We start from the raw sequence: 9,302 nt of genomic DNA on the forward strand, positions 1-9,302 counted from the left end.
TTTTCTCATGGAAAACTTTCCTGTACCAGATGTTCTCAAGTCCTTGCTTAAACTTGCATCAGTCAGAGGTGAAAGTAGCCCAGCAGTTGTTAACAATGTGACCCAAATACTTTTTATTTCTGAAGGCTGGAAAAGAAAGGAGATGGTCTCAGAGACAGCAAGTTATAAATCAAATAGGATTTAATGAGATTAATATTGCGGTATTCCTCAGAGCCCGTTTACAGCTTGGTCAGTTCAGGAACACCATGTTTCTCATGAGCTCAGGGACCTCTCTGTGATCCCTGGTAGGCTTGAAGTGTGCAGGACAGGTACTTGATCTGAGGCAGAAGAAAGGTATCTCTACTTCTTAGCCGAACAGGACATGAAAAGCTTTGTTGGCCTGGTTACCGGGACCACCAGGAGGCAGTGAGGACCTGGCACAACTACATAGTAGTGTACATCCATGCATATAAATTCTCATTATCAGTTATTTCATACTTCATATATGGACGTTGGTTTGCAAACTTGTCTGCACCAATCAGTTCATGCAGGTGAAGCAAATACACAAGAAGCATGTGATAAAAGAGAGATATTGGTGATGAGAAGGGATTGCTTTAAAAAGTCACGCCTCTGGAGGAGCGGGGGAAGGCTTTGTGGCTTGAAAGTGGGTGACTGGGCAGAGGGGGTGGAGATCAACATGATAAAGACAGATGAGCTGAAAGGACACAAAGGGAGCTAGGGAGCAGGAAGGGGAAGGCCTGAATGGGGCATGGGTTCAGCATTTGAAATCTTGAAGAGGAAGGACAGATGGAGGGGAGAGAGGGAAGATGTGACACTTGTAAGCAGAGGAAGGCAACTTTACTAGTGAGGTTTGGGCAAACTAATAAGCGGGGAGAGATGAGGTTATATGGCAGTAGTGAAAGGAGGAGATGGACATGCCCAATCAGATAATTCTGCTGACAATCAATAGCTGAGAAATAACTATTCTTTAACAGCATAAGCAACCTTCAATTAAGAGAACAAAGGAGTTATGAAGGACAGGAATTTCCTTCATAACTTCATTTCCTACCATTTTTTTAGGAAAGATTTCTTCACTGGAAGGGTCATCAGGCACTGGAACAGGCTGCCCAGGGAAGTGGTTGAGTCACCATTCATAGAGGTATTTAAAGACATGTAGAGGTGGTGCTTAGGGACATGGTAGTGATGGACTTGGTACTGATGGGTTAACAGTTGGACTTGAGGATTTTAAAGGTATTTTCCAACCAAAACTATTCTATGATTCTATGAAAGAGGATGTCCTCAGATGCTTGTAACCAAGAGAAATAGTGCCTACTACTCTACATCCTTTTCTTTCTGTGAGGCTACTGGCAGGCAGGACAGTTGATCAAAGAGTTAGATGTTTTTTTTCTTTGTGATCACTGGTGTCATAAAAGAAAGGTGTTAGGAAGTTTGTAGCTTATGCTCTGTCAGCATAGGTAGTAATTTTGTTTCTGGTTCCTGACTAACAAGCGGGAATGCTGGAATGTGACACACTCTCTACCCTTGAAATTTGTGCCCATTTGACAGGTCTCCTTTTGGCCTAGCTGCTCCCACATTTTCCTGTCATGCTGGCATTTAGCCAACCAGTTCTCTCAGTGTATCTGTTCCTTTTGAGGCCAGAGAGCTCCGAACACCAGTAACTTTCTAACATGGCCCAACCCCTTAACATGGTGCTCCCAAACCCACAGCAAGGAGGGGCTATTGCAGAACAACTTTGCCACATTGCTGCTACCTTAATTTTTGCTGGCTAACAGCATCTGCACAGTGATTTTCACCAACTTTAGTGCATTAGGAGGATTCTTGCATTTCTGGCTGTACAGCTATGGCACTTGGCAGCTTCAGCTGTGATTGCGTTGGGGATATTCCCCTTTCATACAGCTTTGAAGCTCAGACGTTGTGGGGACTGAACACATTTGAAGAAAATTATCTGAGGAAAGCAAGAGGCACTCCAATGTGTCAGAGAACAGACTGGGACTATTGATGTATTTGGTGCCATGTTTTCAAACTGCTGCCTGTTGGGAGCCACATCCATCTGTCTCTTGTTTTTTCTTCCTCCAGAAGTATGTGCTAAGTACCATCTGATTGACTTAGAATGAAACAGCCACTGTTCAAGGGAAAAATCTGATGTAATTCAGGTCATCCTGACTTCAATGGATAAGACACCTGAAGGCTTTGATATTATTATTGAGAATATTAGAATTGGTGAAGCTTTAAATACAACATTTAGAACCTTGGGAAGTTGTTCAGCATGAGTGGTGATAGGGTTGATGCAGCAAAATCCTGAGAGTATCAAGACAGAAATTAGGATTTGTTGCTGTGGTTATTACCAGGCTGCCTTTACAAAGGTACCAATGTTCGTTTTCCTGTACGACAGCATTGCCCACAAGCATCTTGAATATCAGATGCAATCTGTCTAAATCCTGATATTCTGCCAGAAGAGAATATGTATATATATCCTACATTATTTTTTGGTGTTTTTCTTCGCGAACCCAGTGTTAGCCAATGCAATTTTTCTTGAGAAGCAAGAATTTTAAAGGGCCAGGCCTACATATTTCTGATACTGCCCATGGAAACTAGCATTTCTAACAGACCAGTGCTCAAGTCTATTATTTGTATGTGTGAAAGCATGATTGCTTCTGTTTAGTTGTTAGATTTTGTTTGTTTGTTTGTTTATTTTCTAGTGAACTTGGATAGCATGCAGTTTCTGTTGGTCTGCTTATGCTGTGGAAGGTCTGAAATCTGTGGTGTTGCCTGTACATCATAAATAATGTGCATACATTGTAACTATGTGCACACAGGTACTGTGCTGCCTTGTGAGTCAGAGGAGTCCCTCACTATCTCCGGTGGGATCTTTTGTGTTCTGCAGAGTGCAGCACACAGGTCCTGCCAGCAGCCTCTTCTGCTTGCCTTTCTCTGTAGATTTGCTCTGTGCATCCATTCTGAGACAGCCTAAGTGTGCTGTTTATGGATGTGATTTTTTTGCTACCAAGCCAGTAATGCTGTCACCAGTCCTGCTTAGATGTGCTGATACAAATAAGTCTCTTATTGGTAAAATGTATTTTCCTCCAATAAGGAAGGTTTTGTCAAAATAAGAGTGCTTTTTAACAGTTTTCATGCAAAGAAGAAAGGGATGGAAGAGGGGAGATGTACTGCTTTAGCTACGCTGGTCTAGGTAAAGTAGCACCATTTTTGTATGTAAAGAGTTTAGGAAATGTGCAGGTCTTAGTCTGAGGGACAGGACTTTAAAGCAGTCATTGAAGTCTAGTGTCAGTTTTCAAGGCTGAAGAATATTATTTTATTTAGGCTTCCAGACCAGCCTTGCTCCAGGAATGCACTTAGGTTGTTTTTAAAGCAAACATGAAATCAATAGCCTGGTGTTCTGCTCTGCTGTTTCTTGCCAGAGCCTAAGGACCACACATGGGTTTTCCCTCCTCTTCGTCACACTGCCAGGCATGCTCTCGGATCACAGTGGGCAGGTCTTGTGGATGAATGCGGAGAGGTTCCAAATGGCTAAACACGCTTTGGACATCTGGGCAGTTTATACTGCAAAGCATTTTCCATCAGGCTTCCCTCCAGATACTTCTGTGAAAGGACCAACTCACACCACCCAGCAGCCTCTGACTTCAGTGGGAGTTTTACCTGAGTAAAGCTCAAATAGGAGCCTGTCAGCTTACCTCACCATTTATAATGTTCCTGGTGGAGCCGAGAGCTGCGGTTTTCATTTTGTCCCCATCAAATAGCAGCCCAGAGGGCAATGAGGCACTGTGCCTTCCTGCACATCACTCTGGTGGTAGTGGGCTTCAGCTAACACTTGTCTGGATTCCTGCTAGGTGCAAAGAAATAACTTATTTCCCTCCACCCTGTAGTGGTAGCAGGGGCTTCAGCTAGAGTAGCAGATTCTGAAAGCTTGCCCATGAAGGATAAACTTGCTGCTTGGTACAACCGCCATCCTCACAAGGTAAATAACCTCTGGCCAGCTACTGACCTCTCTTGAACCACTCGCCCAGAGGTGAATACTCCCTTCGGCTCTCAGCAGCTCCCTCGAGCCTGGCTAGATCCGCTCCTCCTGCCTGGCTTGAAGCTGAACCCTGTGGAACTGAGGCAGGTCTCCGGTTAAAAAAGAAAACACACAATAGCTAAGAAGAGATAAACAGGCTGAAATTGGAAGTGACCATTTCGTGTTTGATGTTATTCAGAGGAGCCTTTTCTTAATTTAGGACATTAATAGTTGTAACAGAAGCTATAATATTTCAACAACAGTGGTGATTAGGAGCAAAGAGGCAGCTAATCTCCATCTAAAAAGAGCTAACTAGCCCATCCTTTAGCCCCCACTCCTTTAGCCCCCACTGTCACATTTAAATACCATGAATATTCACTGCTTGGCACCCAGCTGGCAGCTGAGCTGTTTTGACACAAAAACCTTCAAACTCAAAGAGTTTTTAATCAGTCTGCAAGAGAGAGAAGAAAGTGAGAGAAAAAAATAGGAACAGAGAAAATGAATCAATGAGTTGAACAGGGAGGGGGTTACTGTAATCCAGTTAACCCCTTCCCTACTCTGAAGCCACAAGCTCTGCCTCTCTGCAGCCCTTTCCCAGGCTGCAGTAGATGGGCACCTCATCCTTCCTGGGTGCCCCATTCCTCCTGGGTTCTCTGTCCCATCCTGGAATCCCATACCTCCAGGCATCCCATCCTACCTGAGTGCCCATTTCCCCTGGCTGCCCCATTTCCTCTGGCTGCTCCATCCCACCCAGATGCCCCTTGCCCTGGGCACCCCATCTGACCCACCTTCCTGTACTTAGAATACATCCTGTGGCCTTCACTTACCTCCTGGTGCAGGGCTTTTTTACTTTCACCCTTGTCTGTGTTTGTGACTGGTTACCAATATGCTTCTATTACAGGCAACACAGTTTCACTCACAATATGAGATAAGCTTTAGAGCAGCCAGTCTGCCTGCAAAGAAGTTTCTTCTCAGAAAGAGGTTTGGCAGTGTTAACAGCTGCCCCCTCCAACATCCTTGTTAGAGTCTCAAGAGTTGCCAATAGCCCACACAAACCCCTTTGCTTCAGTTCTTAAAGCAGGATGAACCACACAGCTACAAGCACAGAAAATCTTGCCTTGTCCTAGGAGAAAGAACCCCACAATACCCTGAAGGCCCAAATTTCACCACCACTGTGGTCTGAGCACTGACGGATCACCCAGCAGTCCCCATTTAACCTGGATTGATCTTGTACACACAACTGCATTTCTGTCAAAATAGCCTCAGCACACAACACATGCTTATGCAACTTGTGCTGTTATGTCACCTTTGGGCTGGTTGTGATGGACAGTTTATACCTGATTTGGCAGGAAAGTAAGGTGGCATAGGCAGACAGTGCCCGGTCTACTGCAACAGCTTGTCATGTAAAGCTGGCTTGCCTAAATTTTCAAAATTCATTTTACTCAGTGGAGTGAGTGTATCCTGGATCCATGCTTCATATCATGTGGCTGTGGCATTTTTTATCTGATACTGGGAACTGCAAAGTCAGATTGATAATCAAATTGCAGCAGAAGTCTTTAAACTCTGTGGCCCAAGCTGCAGACCCCAAGCACATGTAGGGAGTTAATACTTGTACCTCAGCTGGCTGCATGTTCAGCGCATAGCTGGAACTTCTCTAACCTACTGTGTCTTCAGTGAGTCTGTCATGTGCTTAAATTACATGTAAGGTTGTCTTGTCTCCCTCCAGCCTCTGTTACAGTGAAGTGCACTCAAAAGCCAATGCCTTCATTACTTTAAAGAAAACTCATGGAGAACTTAAGTGTAGAAGCCTGAGATTAATTTAGGCAGATTATTATGGCCACTGCAAAGGATACTAGTATCAAGAAAGGGTCTAAATGAGGAGGCTTTGTGCAGACCTTCAAAGGTAGGCCAGTGCTGAGGGGAGGTATTAGAGATGGAAACGAGAAGGCAGTTGCTGGAAATGCCAGTGAGGAAAAAAGCATCTAGCACTGGAGCTAGATCTAGTACTCTACCCACTTTACTCAGTGGGTAGCTGCATTCTATTGGCAGTGTGACAGAAGTTCTGGTGAGAGAATAAAAAAGAGCAGGGTTAGAGAGGAGCTTGGAGGCTCTGCTACATGGTGTGATGGAAAGGGAGCCACAGTGGAGGAACTGAGAGAGAGCACTGTGGTGGCAATGCTGTGTGAGTCAGATCTGCACTACTCTTGATCTCTCTGGACTGGAGGTGGAGCATTATGGATGTCAGAGAATGACCACAAGAAGAAATTAATGTAACCAAGATGGGAGATGAGAGTTCAGGAGCAGGTTTTTCATGTGTGGGTTCCCCAAATCTGAAGCTTATGTAGGATTTATTAGGAGTTACTGAAGCTGTCATGGCTTTTACCAAACAGAGTCTGGGACTCCTTTGGGAGGAAGAAGCAGAAAGATTTGGGTTCAACATTTCATTAGTGCTTTCAAGGTCCTCTGATGCTTTCCAGACTCAGAGGTCTCCCCCAGCACTTTAAAACTTACAAGTATGCACACAATAGCCAAATGTGCTTTGTAATCTATTTGTAGCCAAAATGTTTTTTTGCATAGATTGGTACTTACTCTATTCAGTTTGATAATTATTTTGAATGGGATACTGCCCATGAAGCATGCATGGAATGGCATGAAACCCTATGGGCTTTGGGAGGCACATCCATCAGCTGTACTCCGGGATGTGTTCTGGAAAGGCTCACAGCTGGATAGGAGGATCTATTTTCTTATATACTTAAATGAGAAAATAACATGCGCTTTTCTTTAGTCTCTTCTTGGCAACATCTGACCACTACTTAGGATTAATTGACACAGTTGCTATGAACTGTAGCTGGGCATGCTTCCTTCACCTGTGGAAAAATGTCGGGATCTAATAATCCAGTACAAAAACAAGGTGTTCCAGCTAATTTGTGTCTCAAAGACCCTGAGGATATGGATTTGGAATGTTTTAGAGGAAGTGGATCAAAAGTATTTTACTTAACATTCACCTACACATTTCTGTTGCCTGACTCCATCATATTTACATATAGTTAACATGTTCTGTATTCAGTAAGGAAAATCCAGGCTGAGCAACAGGTAGCTGGGGTGTGGAACTGGCAGCACTCACTCAACTGAATTCGCCATCTCCCCAGCCTGTCGTAAGAGGAGCACTGTGCTGTTTTGGTGGTGTTTTGAGGGTAGGTGCTCAGATTAGACATAAAACAGAAGTTGTGGCCATCTGTGGTCATTAAAATTCCATTACACCTTTTGGTACTGAGGAGGCTGGTGCTAAAACAAGCCCACTTGCAGTACCAGGCAGACAAGCTTTGTGCAGCCCTGCGAGAGGCTGCCATGTGAGGTTTGCTGGGTGTGTTTTCAGCCTTCAGTGGAGCAGTGTCCCATGCTGCCTGCCCAAAAGTCACTAGTCCCAGCACTGGGAGCAGAGTAGCTCCATCACTGTGACCAGAAAACATGCTGAGAAGTGAAGAGCTATGTATGAAGTGTGCAGAATGCTAATAACACAGCTCTGTTGTTCCTGTGGCTGGATTTACTCTCACCCAGTGGTTCTGGATGGTGGCACATACATAGACAAGTGTATTTGAAGGAGATACAGAATCACAGAATAGTTTAGTTTGGAAGGACCTTTGAAGCTCGACTAGTCCAACTCCCCCCCCCCCCCAAATCTTTAAAATGTTTTTGGATCCAGAGGATCCTTACAGCAAGCTGCATCATGAGATGTAGCCCAACACTCCAAGGCGATTCTGTGAAATACCAAAGATCTTAAGCTCTTGTTTTAGGTTGGATCGTGTCTCTGCAGAGAAACCTAAACTTGGGGTAAAAAGTAAAGGCCCTGCAGAAAGTGAAGTCTAAACCACTACACAGAAGGGTAGAAAAGGGTGGTGGTGGCTGGGATCTTTGCTGACTGACAGCTTATAGACCCCATCCTTGGCACTTGCTCTCATCCCTGAGTTGCCCTTCTATGCAGTGACCCAGAGCAGGAACCAATCCAGCTGAAAAATAAACAATTTTTTTTTCCTCACGTTGTTTTTTTATCTGGATCAGTTCTCTGGTCTCTTTCACCATGTGCTATACAGACAGCATGCTGGCATAGCCAGAGGTGCAGAGTATGGGCAAGGAAGTGGTGTGGAGGGGAAGGGAAAGATTGTACTGGTGTAAGCAACCCTGTTGTCAAAAGTGCAACCATGTCTCATACCAGAGCCTGCCCTGAGTGCTGTCCTTGGCGTCAGGGCTGGCCTGCAGTTTACACAGAAGCTGGGAGTGGGACATTTGCCTCTTTCAAAAAAGCTGCAGAAATTCTCAAGTAATCAGGGCAAATCATCCCAAAATGCTGCTACCGGGACTCTGCAGGTGGTGAATCAGGATGCTGGCACCTTGTGAAACTTAACTAGTGTAGCATCCTGATCCTGAAACACAACAGCGGCACTTTATATCTTGGTTCCTTTCTCTCTATCCTAACTCTCTTGCAATAGTTTCTGCTCAGAGAGGAAAAACATCTGGGAATTCCTTTGGCTCCTTAGTTGACACATCCTTTGTGCCAGGGAGCTTGCTCAATGCTCCTGGTATTGCCCTCTCTGTAAGGAAGGCATTGTGTCCTCACCCAAAGGGAAGAACCACTTGGTCTGGTGCTGTTGGTGGAATCCCTGCAGCCCTGTCCTGCGCCAGCCACTGCCCAGGGAGCCAGCACAGCCGCCCTGGATGCTGCATGCCCTTTCTGTCAGTGCCTGCTGTATTTAATCTCTGTGTGCTGCTGCTTCCCAGGCAGCATGTGATCCTCTGCGGTATGCTCTGGCTTCTATAGGGAATGGGTTAATGCTATAAAATGGTCTTTTTATGGAACCTCTTGGCAATGCAGAAGACTTTCCCATTGCCAGGGTGTTCTTTTTATTCAACAATTTGTTCCCAGAAAGCAACCCATTTAACCAGATTTTCTCTGTTAAGGGGCTTCAGCTGCATTTGTTGTTTTTTGAGCTTATTTGGTGCACTGTAAACTGCAAAACAGTATTCTACAATAGATTTGTCTAAGGGATCTGAAGTGTGTACTGCTGTGATTCTGCCTGCTGTGGGAGCTCCTTGAAAGCCAGATGTCACATTCAAAGGGTACTCTGTGTTTACAAACACATGGCCACACATACACAACATTTTCAGCAGCCACCAAACTAAAATTCAAATGCTAGAGTTTTTCTTCTGTACCTACTTGCTCTGCATCCAGCCAAAGCAAGAAAAGAAGGTTTCCAGAACTTGGACAGGATCATCTCTTTTATTTAGATGA

Source organism: Chaetura pelagica, unplaced genomic scaffold, assembly GCF_000747805.2.
Source record: "Chaetura pelagica isolate M959 unplaced genomic scaffold, ChaPel_1.0 scaffold21, whole genome shotgun sequence".
Taxonomy (NCBI): Eukaryota; Metazoa; Chordata; class Aves; order Apodiformes; family Apodidae; genus Chaetura; species Chaetura pelagica.